Source organism: Saimiri boliviensis, chromosome 14 (assembly GCF_048565385.1).
Source record: "Saimiri boliviensis isolate mSaiBol1 chromosome 14, mSaiBol1.pri, whole genome shotgun sequence".
NCBI classification, from domain to species: domain Eukaryota; kingdom Metazoa; phylum Chordata; class Mammalia; order Primates; family Cebidae; genus Saimiri; species Saimiri boliviensis.
In genome coordinates this window covers 91,016,392-91,028,587 of record NC_133462.1, presented here as the reverse complement: position 1 = coordinate 91,028,587, position 12,196 = coordinate 91,016,392, and positions in this window count along the sequence as shown.

Genomic DNA, 12,196 nt, shown 5'->3' with positions numbered 1-12,196 from the left:
GTCTCTATCAACTCTTTACATCACAGTCCCCAATGCCACAAGCACCCTCTGCCTGAACTCTGGGCTTCATAACCACGTCCCCGCCTCCCTTCTGCCTCTCTCCAAACTGCAGACAGATGATCTTTCTAAAATGCAAGTTTATTCATAGGGCTCTCCTGCTTAAACCCCTCCATGGCCTCCCACTGCTCAGGATTAAGCCTGAACTCCCAGACAGGTTTTTTCAGCCTGCGGTAATGGAGCCCCACTTCCTCCGTCTTCACTTTCCCTCTCACCGGTGAGGGCTGGATTGAGCTGCTCACACTGCCCTACCCCGGGCCTTGCACCTGCTGCATTTGCCTTCCCATCCTACACCCACTCCATCTTTTCCTGGCTCCCTCCTATGCCTTCTTCGAGTGACTTCAAGCAACTTTAGATACGTTACCTTTTCCAGGAAGTCTTCCCTGACTTTACAGGGGCTCCAGCTGGACACATCGGTGGCACCCCGGTGTGACCCCCCACTACCAGCTGAGGTCCTGTCCTTGAGAGAAGGTACCCGGACTTTGTTGGCCAGCACTGTGTGCACAGGGGATCCCAGTGCCTGGCACGTGGAGGCTTTCAGGGAATACGTGTTGAATAAGCAGTGAGTGAAAGATTGGATGGAACTAGATCACCCTGTGCCTTGCCTGCCAGGCTGGGGGTTTGTGTTTCATTCTGTAAGTAAAATGGAGCTACTACAGAATTTGGAACAAGCGAGTGAGTGGACCTCACCCATGCTTTTGAAAGTTTGCTCTGGTTTCTAGAAGAACCATGTAGGAGAGCCTGGCAATGGTGCGTGCAGGCGGTAATGAGGCAGTGCACTAGACACAGGCAGACAGGGGAGAAGGGACGCAGAAATCACATTCATGGATCCCATCCGCTGATTAGATTTGGGGTCAGGGGAGGTCAGGGCATGCGCAGAGCAGGGGAAATGGTTGTAGATGGCTCTGGAATTCAAGTCCGGAATGGTGCAGGCGTGGTGGCTCACACCTGTAATCCCAGCACTTTGGGAGGCTGAGGTGGAAGGATCACCTGAGGTCATGAGTTCAAGACCAGATCGGCCAACCCTATCTCTACTAAAAATACAAAAATTAGCTGGGCATGGTGGCGCACGCCTGTGATCCCAGCTACTTGGGAAGCCAAGGCAGGAGAAATGTTGGAACCCAGGAAGTGGCAGTTGCAGTGAGCTGAGATCGTACCGCTGAACTCCAGCCTGGGCGACAAGAGGGAGACTCTGTCTCAAAATAATTAAATCAAATTAAATTAATAAATCCAGAATGGCCAGGATGTGATTATTCCCCTACTGTCAAGCAACAGAGGGACGACCCTGGCATTATTTACACTCAGAGACTTTCCAGAACCCCCTCAGTTTCTGCCTGGAGTTTCCCTGAGAGCTGTACTCTCTGTTTTCTGAAGTTTGAGGAACCAAGACTTCATTCTTCTGCCATAAACCCTTACATGGAGAGCAAGTATTTGCAGAGCATGGAGTAATGATTCTTGTTTTTATGGTCATTTGTTCAAACAGAACTTGAATTATAAAATTAACAGTGGCTTGCCCTGGTTTCTCGTCACATGCACAGAGCATAATAATTCCAACATGCCCCTCCCCGCCAGGACTTTAAACAAGATCTACGCAGAAGGTTGTGGGTTTGGCTTTTTATTTTGTTTTTCAGTCTTCAAAACTCTCTTCTCACCCTGCCTTGGTTGGAGCTGTCTCTGCACACCTGTCCCAGGGCAGCTGCACGGGCCACCACAGTGAGGGATGTCACGCCACACTTGCCTAGGCAAAGCAATCGTTGTGCCGGCCAGAGGCAGGACCACAAGTTAGGAGGCCTGGCAGGCTCTCCACCGGGTGGAATTGGCAAGAAACTCACGTCTTCTCTGCCGCTTCCCACCAAAGGCAACCTTCAGGGCACAAGGTTAATGGGAACATGACTTGCCATCATCCAGCAGAGCCTGACCGGGGTCCCCGTGCTCAGCAGTTTCACCGAGCTCAGTATTTCTGAAGCACTTATCTCTGCTGGACAAGCTATTACCACTGAAAGCAGGAAGGATAAAGTGGGACTGTTTTCTCTAGGTGAAGTGGGGCTTGCCTGTGGGTGCTGCGCTGTCACATAATAGATGAGGACACACAAGTGAGAGTGTGGACCTGGAGGTCAGACCACCTGGAATCAAAGCCCAGCTCGGCCACTTACTAGTGTCGTGATGACCACTTAACCTCTCTACAGCTTGGTTTCCTCATCTGTCAAATGGGTATGATAAAAATAACTCTTCCCAGGGTTCTTATGAACATTTGATGAAATAATCCACATAAAGAACTGAGCATTGCGCATACTGTAACCCTCAGCTAGCGTGAGTTCTCACCTGCAGACCCCTTTGGCAGAATAAATAATCATTCCAATGGCCATCTGTTCCCATGCTGTTTTCAGGATTTTCCATCCCATGGGCTGCGGCTGCTGCTTTTTCTGCATTCAAGAGATTTTTTTCTCTCTTGACAAGAGCTGCCACCAGGCACCATGGCTCCTACCTGTAATCCCAGCACTTTGGGAGGCCAAGGTAGGCGGATCCCTTGAGGTCAGGAGTTCAAGACCAGCCTGGCCAACATAGTGAAACCCCATCTCTACTAAAAATGCAAAAATTAGCTAGGCATGGTGACACATGCCTGTAATCCCAGCTACCCTGGATGCTGAGGCATGAAAATCGCTTGAACCTGAGGCCTGGAGGTTGCAGTGAGCCGAGATTGCACCACCAGCCTGGACAACAGGGCAAGACCCCACCTCAAAAAAAAAAAAAAAAAAAAAAAAAAAAAAAAAAAAAAAGAAAGAAAGAAAGAAAGAAAAGAAAAGAGCTTCCAAAATATAATTGCCCCCAGAAACAGTAACAGCTTCTTTTTCTTTTCTTGTTCTTTTTCCTCATTTGTTTTACGGTGGTAAGGTACAAATAATATAAAACTTATTAGTAGTAGCATTTAATTCATTCATGGTGTTGTGCAATCATCACCGCTATCCAGTTCCAGAACGTTCCTTCTACCTTGAAAGGAAACGCTGTACCCATTTACAGTCACTCTGCATCTCCCATCGTCCACCCCACACCCTGGCAACTGTAAATCTGCTTTCTGTATCTGTGGATTTGCCCATTACGGACATTTCATATAAATGAAATGCTTCCTGTATTCTTAAGACAGAATCTTTTTCTCTTCCACGTGGAAGTAGTGAGCTCCGCAGTCAACAGTAGACCTCAGAGTCAGGCCCGCCAGGGTCTAAGCCCCAGCTCTGCCGCTATGGACCGGAAGACAGGAGGTGAATCATCTCACATTTCTGCAACTTGCCTTTCTCCTCTAGAAAACAAGGATGATAATCACAAGATCCTCACCCTCGGGTTATGTGAGGAATAAATGAGCTGACACTCGTCCAGAGTGTTGTCAGTGATTATCAGTATTATTTTCAATTATACCACACAAGGAATGCAAGCTCATTGAAAAAGATGTGGTAAACACAGAAATGCACACATAAGAAAATCGAGGCTGGGTGCGGTGGCTCACACCTGTAATCCCAGCACTTTGAGAGGCTGAGGCGGGTGGATCGGCTGGGGCCGGGAGTCCAAGACCAGCCTGGCCAACATGATGAAACCCTGTCTCTACAAAATACAAAAAATCAGCCGGACGGGGTAGCACCCACCTGTAATCCCAGCTACTGGAGGGAGCTGAGGCAGGAGAATCACTTGAACCCAGGAGGTGGAGGTTGCAGCGAGCCGAGATCATGCCACCACACTCCAGCCTGGGTGACGGAGTGAGACTGTGTCTCAAAAAAAAGGAAAAAGAAAAGACAGTGGCTCCCGTCCCCCTACGGGGCTGTCGGTCGAAGGTCTGGGACCGTGGCTCACCCTAGGGCAAGTGTTGAGATGCGTGGAGGGAGCCCAGGCTTTGGAGTGGGGCAGACTCAAGCCGGCCCCTCTCCCCTGTCACTCTGGTGACCTTGGATAAGTCACTTAACTGCCCTGAGCCCTGTGTCTTCATCTGTCACAGTGAATGGGAAACACCTCCTTCCTAAGGTGGATGTGAGAATTTAGGAGATGAATCCCAGCACTTTGGGAGGCGAAGGCAGGAGAATGGCTTGAGCCCAGGAGTTGGAGGCCAGCCTGGGCAACATACCAAGACTCCCATCTCAAAAAAAAAAAAAAAAAAAAAAAAAAAAAAGATTTTTAATTAGCCAACCCTGGTGGTGCACCCCTGTAGTCCCAATGAGTTGGGAGGCTGAGGCAGGAGGATTGCTTGAAGCCAGGAGGTCAAGGCCACAGTGAGTCATGTTCATGCCACTGTCCTCCGGCCTGGGAGACAAAGTGAGACCCTGCCATAAAGAAATAAATGAATAAATAGGATGCTCAATGGCAAACGCATGACACTTAGGGTCTCCACAGCCGCAGGCCCGAGTGGCCCTGGAGAAGGCGGCACATGGGAAGAGCCGTTCAGGTGGCAAGTGCTCCTCCCAAGTGTCTGTGCAGAAGCGAGGGAGAAGGTGGGGACACTGCGGGGCAGTCAGGATTTCCCGAGATGCCAGGAAGGACTTTGCAGGCAGGGAGAAGGTGCCGAGTACAGCCGGGCTGTGGGCTGTCTCATTTCCCTCCCTAACCTTCACACCCGGTCGCTCCCAGCCCACTATCTCATTCACTCTTCTCCACGTGCCCGTGTTCACAGCAAAGCCGCCTGTGGGTGGTGCAGAAGATGGAGAAGTCGTGAGGATAATAGCAACAATAGCAGTAGTAATAGCTGGCATTTTTATGGAGGGTTGCTGTGTGCCAGGCACCAAGCCAAGCCCTTTCTCACTTCCTCCTCAACTCCAAGGGTGTGGGGAGGGGGCTGAGGGAGCTTCTGCTGTAAGAGCCTGGCCGTGAGGCCGGGAGGAAGCACAGGGGCTGCTCACGTGCTGGCGTGAAGGCACGCCTGGCTCCTACCGCCCTGGGCTCTCCCAGCCATGCCGCCTCGGAATCTGGGGGACTTCACGCTTCTGGGAAAGGAACAACAAAGAAGGCATACACAGAGTTTTTGTTCAATTCAGAAAGACTCCAGAGAGTAATAGGCCAGCTTCCCTCCGGTATTGGAAGCTACTCTATGAAACTCACACTCGGAGGCCAAAGCTGCATGCTTTTTTCAGAAGGCCAAAGCAAGGCCACCTCAGCTCAGAGTATGCCAAGCTTCAATTAAATGTAAACGGATCCCTTAATGCACAGAAGAGACGAAACGGGGCCGAGGCTGCCTGCTGCATTGAGTCTGCGTGGCACCAGCGAAGTCTGACTCCTGCCAAAGGGCACGTAGAGATTGGCTGCAGGTGCCTCGGAACATGTAAATGATTGGGAATAATGGGACTGCGGTAGGTTCCATCAAATTAGTGAGTAGGGTTGTTCCTAGCACTTCTGTGAGTCACAGATGACTTATTCCTTCACTGTGCTGAGTAACGACAGATGGCAGGAGAGCTGGGCAAAACCAACTCTCATCTCCCCACCGCTAGCTGTGTGACCTTAGGCCAGGCACTTAACCTCGCTGGGTCTCAATTTCCATGCTTTCATTTATTTATCTTTTTAAGAAGGAGTCTGTAGCCAGGCTGAAGTGCAGTGGCACAATCTCAGCTCACTGCAACCTCTGCCTCCCAGGTTCAAGCAATTCTCCTGCCTCAACCTCCCGAGTAGCTAGCACTACAGGCATGCACCACCACGCCCAGCTAATTTTTGGATGTTTAGTAGAGATGGGGTTTCACCATGTTGGCCAGGATGATCTCGATCTCTCAACCTCGTAATCCGCCAGCCTCAGCCTCCCAAAGTGCTCAGCTGATTTACCTCCATGATTTCAGGAACACACCAGGGTAAATCAGCTGAGCCACTGTGCCCAGCCAATGCCCATGCTTTTGTAAGGAGAAACTCAATTCCCTTCTGGCTCTAAAATCCCTCTTCACTCCTTCTCACGTGAACTTTTGGAATCAGCAACGGAGGCCAGAGAAGCCATGGCTACATGCTGGTCTAGATTGAACAACACCCGTCCCAGCAAGCAGAGCCTTGTGTGCAACACACCGGGGTGTTCCTGAAATCATGGAGGTGAATCAGTTGCGTGAAAACTATATCCTAAAAGGTCTAGAATCACTCAGAACTGATGAATCAAGAACTGAATTCTTTTGAAAAACGACAAATATTTTGTAATGCCCCCCCTTTCCTTTCATCTGGTTGTTGTCGTTGTTGTTGAGATGGAGTCTCCTTCTGTCATCCAGGCTGGAGTGCAAGTGGCTCAATCTCAGCTTAACTGCAAACTCTGTCTCCCGGGTTCCAGCTCTTCTCCTGCCTCGGCCTCCTGAGTAGCTGGGACTACAGGCGCGCGCCACCATGCCTAGCTACATTTATATTTTTAATAGAGACTAGGTTTCACCACGTTAGCTAGGCTGCTCTCAAACTCCTGACCTCAGGTGATCCGCCCGCCTCAGCCTCCCAAAGTGCTGCACCTGGCCCCTTTCAACTGCTTTTTAACTTGATTCTTCACAGGTGGCTTTATTAGGCTTTGGAGTCCGCAGATCTGGGCTGGAACCCTAGTTCCTGGAGAAATTACTCTCAGAACTTGAGTTTCCTCATGTGTAAAGTGAAACTTCGTTAGGGAAGCTGGCAGGAACTGAGGTCGAATGAAGCGGAGTACATTAAACGCGACGTGTCTGTCTCGTGTCAGCTTTTTTGCATAATTCTCAAAGCAAAACACACGTTCATGTGTACTTGCCTTTTTCTCTCTGGTCTCTTTTAGGTCCTCCAGGATAGGGACGATTTGTATTCTTGGTAACCCCATAGTACTTGGCACAATAATTAGTAGAATAAATGGATTCACTAATGAACAAAATGACTCGTTTTTTTCCTTCAGGTTCTGTCTTCCAGAGTTCACACCGTCTCACATTTCATTGTTTCTCTTTTCCTCACAGCCAGCATCTCCTCCAGGTGGTAGGTTTAAATCAGACCCTGGTGGCCTTTTCTGCAAGTCTTAAGACCGGCCGTTGGGAAGAGGATTCCTGACATTTGCAACTTGTGTCAGAACACACGGATTTGCATAAGTACCTCTGCTGAGAACCTTGAGGCTCCAGACAACCTGAAGGTAGAAAGTGCTCAGAAGAAGCCAGGCTCACACCTGTAATCCTAGCGCTCTGGGAGGCTGAGGCAGGTGGATAACCTGAGGTCGGGAGTTCATGACCAACCTGACCAACATGGAGAACCCTCATCTCTACTAAAAATACAAAATTAGCCAGGTGTGGTGGTGCATGCCTGTCATCCCAGCTAACTTGGGAGGCTGGGGCAGGAGAATCGCTTGAACCCGGGAGGCTGAGGTTGCGGTTGGCCGCGATCACGCCATTGCACTCCAGCCTGGGCAACAAAGGTGAAACTCCATTTAAAAAAAAAAAAAAAAAATAAGTGCTCAGAAGAGCAAGGCAAGCCTCCCCTGGAGGGCAGGAAGTGGTAGGCACTTACACTCTGTGCCAGCCAACTCCTTGACGTCCCAGCCAACTTCCTGGGACGACGGACAGTCGCAGGAAACCACGTTCTTATGCGCATGCTCTTAAAACATTGTTGTAAGTAAATCAAATGGGTGTCCTGCCTTCTCAGCTTACCAGACCAAGAGCAATGATTATGACTGGGAAGTGGCTAGAAATGGGGTGGAAAAAATGTCACAAATTAAGACAGAAATGTGTCTGAAAGGTAGGACGGGGGTATCTGCTTTCTCAGGGAGGCTCCAGCTTCTGTCCCACCTCCTGAGAACCCGCCTGTGTTTCCCTATGCCCACCTATCCCAGATGAGACTGGAGAATCAAATTCACGCTCCTCCCGGCTCTCTCTCCCTTTACCTGCAGGGAGGTAAAAGCCAGAGAGTGAAGCCAGGAAATCAGTGCATCCAGAAGATTCCTGAGCTCAGAGAGGGCTGGTTGCCTGGTAGAATCGGTAAACTTCATGAGGTGAGAACCACATTTCCGTTCAGCTCTGTGTTCCCAGTGCGAGACAATGCCTCGCCCACTCTGAGTGTTTGTTGAGGGAGTGGGTGCCTGCGTGCAGGAATAAACCAGTGAACAAATACCGCAGCCGGCAGCCGGCTCCGCAAGCACTTCAGGTCCCTTTCAGGGCACGAAGACTGTACCCGTTTTGCAGCTTTCGGCTTTCACAGCCTGGGCTACTTAGGGGTAACAGGTGAGAAAATATTTGTTGCAGGTTCCAAGACAGTGGAGAGGGCCATTTGTGGGCAGGTCCCAGGAGAAAAAAGGCTGCAGGTGGGGTAGGGCCAGGTGTGCAGGAAGCGGGTGCCGCTGAGCCCCGGCCAGCACTGCGGGAACCGACGTTGGTCAGGCGCATCTGCACCGCCCACGTGGCCACCCTGAGCCCGCTACGCCACCTAGGCTGTCGTTTAATTCTTTCAAGAGCCCTGTGAAGTCAGTATTATTATCTCCATTTTATGGAGGAGAAAACTGAGGCTCAGAAAAAAATGAGAAACACACCAAGGTGAGGAGGCTGGAAAGTGAGTGTTGGAAATTCAACCCGGGTTTCGCCAGTTTCAAAGCCAGTGTTCCTTCCATCGGCCAGCACTCTCTCCTAGGGAAAATGAACGTGAGGGATACGTATCACAATGATACACATCATCCAGCGATTCCCCACCCCCCGCCTCTCCCCTGCCGCAGCCACCCCAGCCCCAACACTCCCCAAGTCCTGCTGACTTGTTTTTCTAAGTTTGCCTGGGATCCAAACCCTTCTTTCCATCCCTGGCTCAGCTGATGCCTCGTTCCTTCCTCTGCCACCCGTCAGCTGGACTACAGCGGTCCCCTCCTGAAGGACCAGCCACCCTGCTTGCATCTCACATGGCACTTCCGCAGCCATAGTGTTCTTTCTGGAGTGCAGACTGAAATGTCATTCTCCTGCTCTGCAGTGAGGCCCAGACCCCCTAGGACCTGGCCTGGCTGACCAGCCCAACAGCATCTCCCCGAATTGGATGTCGATCCTCCAAGAGGTATGTCTACGCCTGACAACCAGACCCTCTGAATGTGACCTTATTTGGAAAAAGGGTCTCTGCAAATGCCATTAAGTTAAAGGTCTTGCGATGAGGAGATCATCCTGGATTACCACATGTGCCCTAAATCCAAGGACAAGTGTCCTTTAAGAGGCAGAAGAGAGGCCAGGTGCAGTGGCTATCAAGTGTAATCTCAGCACTTTGGGAGGCCGAGCTGAGTGGATCACTTGAGGTCAGGAGTTCGAGACCAGCCTGGCCAAGATGGGGAAACCCTGTCTCTACTAAAACTACAAAAATTAGCCGGGTGTAGTGGCGTACGCCTGTAGTCCCAGCTACTCGGGAGGCTGAAGCAGGAGAATTGCTTGAACCCGGGAGGCAGAGGCTGCAGTGAGTCAAGATTTTGCCATTGCACTCCAGCCTAGGTGATAGAGTGAGACTCTCTCAAAAAAAAAAAAAAAAAAAAAGAGGCAGAAAGGCAGAAGAGAAGAGAAGACACAGAGCATGGGAGACCACGTGAAGACAGAAGCAGAGTGGTGCAGCCGCAAGCAACACCTGGGGCCGCCGGGCACTGGAACTTCAAGGGCAAGGGAGGACTCTCGCATGGAACCTTTGGAGGGAGCATGGCCCCACCAAATCCTAAATTTTGGGCTTTTTGCTTCCAGAACAACGAGAGAATAAATGTCCATTGTTTGAAGCCACCCAGTTGGTGGTGATCTGTTTGGCAGGCCTGACACACCCTCCTCACAGTACTCTAGCCAGACCGACTGGACTGAGAAAGATCTGACAGGTTCCTCAGATCTGCCCTGAGGTTCTCCGTCTGGTCCTTCGCACATGCTGATCCCCCTGCCCAAAACACTTTTCCACTCCCTTACTTACAGGCTAACTCCTCTTCCCCCACCACTTCCTCTGAAGAGTCTTCCCGGGCACATCAGCCAGGCTGGAGTCCACTTAGGGTGTGGTCCTACTTGCGGTACATTTCACTTTTAGAACATTCGTGATACTTTATGATGATTTTTGGTTTCATTGTTTCATTGGCTGGTAAGTTCGATGAGGGCAGGAACTGCTGTATCAATATTTTCCCTCTACCTTAGTTCTGTTTCTACCTCTGGCAAGCCTCCCCCATCATGGGAGGAAAGCCCATTTCCAGCCAGAATACAGGAGTGAGCCAAATGGGGTGGGGAGTGCGAACAGAGAATGAAAGGACTTAGTGTCGTCTTTAGCCATGGTGGCCGGTCATCCCGGAGGCCCGGACCGCTCCTGGGCTTCCTGGTCGTGTGACTTAAAGTCTCTTCTTCTTTTTTCCTTTTTTTCCCCCTTTTTTTTAAATTTGAGATGGAGTCTCGCTGGAGTGCAGTGGTACCATCTCGGCTCACCGCAACCTCCGCCTCCAAGGTTCAAACAATTCTCCTGCCTCAGCCTCTTGAGTACCTGAGACTACAGGCACATGCCACCACGCCCAGCTAATTTTTGTATTTTTAATAGAGACGGGATTTCACCGTGTTGGTCAGGCTGGTCTCGAACTCCTGACCTTGTGATCTGCCCACCTTGGCCTCCCAACAAAGTACTGGGATTACAGGCGTGAGCCACCACGCCCAGCCATAACGTCTCTTCATTCCTCACACTAGTCTGAATCTGTTTTCAGACACCTGTGACTGAAAGGATCCCAGCAGAGACGATGCTTCCGCTGCTTGAAAGGTACCAGCTCACTCATCCCCATGGCCGTTCTAAGAGAGAGTTGCTGAATCCCTGTTAGTGAGGAGCTGGGGCTCAAGGGATCTTGTCATGTGCCCAAGCTCTCGCCATCGTGAAGTGGGCTGGCCGGAATCTGCGCCCTACACACGAGACAGGCAGGCAGGAAAATCGGCAAAGGCCTGAAGAGAGTTAGCAGCCCTGTGTCAGGCCCGAAAGCCCTCCGAATACAAATCACAAGAATTGGAGTACAAACAGCAACAACGAAACCCATGGTGCCTAAAATACCCCACTTTGTCTCCTGCAAAGTCTGTGACACCCTCAATCAGTGTTTCTCCACATTGACCTTGAGGACCTAATTCTCATCAGGAGCATCCTTCAATCTCTTCCACATCTGCATTCTGAGTATTTTCATCTTTAGTGATGGGACTGTGAGTACCTAGCAAGTGAGGAGCCACACATCCCCACAACCTGTGTTTAGCATTTATTTTATTTATGTATGTATTTTTCTGGAGACAGGGTCTTGCTCTGTCGCCCAGGCTGGAGTGCAGTGGCACCACCTCAGCTCACTGCAGCCTCCATATCTCAGGCTCAAGCGATCCTCCCACCTCAGCCCGCTGAGTAGCTGGGACTACACGCGTACACCACCTCACCGGGCTAATCTTTGTTTTTTGTAGAGACGAGCTTTCACTATGTTACCCAGGTTGATCTTGAACTCCTGGGCTCAAGCTATCCTCCCGCCTCAGCCTCCCAAAGTGCTGGGATTACAGGCACGAGCCACAGAGCCTAGGCTGTGTCTGCCATTTAAAACAAACCGTGTGGGGCCCGCATGGTGGCATGCACTTGTAATCCCATCTACGAGGGAGGCTGAAGCAGGAGGATCACTTGAGCCCAGGAGTTCAAGGTTACAGTGAGCTGTGATCACACCAGTGCATTCCAGCCTGGGTGACAGAGCAAGAGTCCATGTCTAGAAATACAAAACAAGTTTTTTTTTTAAAAATTGTTTTAATAAATAAAAATGAAACAGTGGCTCTCTGCTCTTGGCTTAGGAAATCGAGGTCTCTCAGGGTCTGGAAGGAAGAACCTTCTAAGGGACAGGTTCATTTTCAGACAGTGGCACTGAAAGCGTAGGAGAGGGGAAGTGAGACTTCATCAGTAGCTAGTACCCTGGCTGATGCCATCAGGTGCTCAGGCTCAGAGGGCCTGGTTCCCGTTAACCAACACTGATGTGCTCACCTCCTTCACACTCTCGCCTCCCAGATTCCGGTGGTGCCAGGTGGAAAACACACAGTCCACACCTGCTGGGAATACAGAGCTCTTCAGTGAACACAGTCTCCTTCCTCTGTCCCAAACAAGGAGAAAGGAGAAATGTCCTCTTTGATCATGGGTGCCATTGTCTGATCACCCTCTGTCCCACCCACAGGGCACCTGGATCAATATTAAATAGCTGAGGGGTTGGCTCAGCAATAGAGTCCCGTGGCTTCTG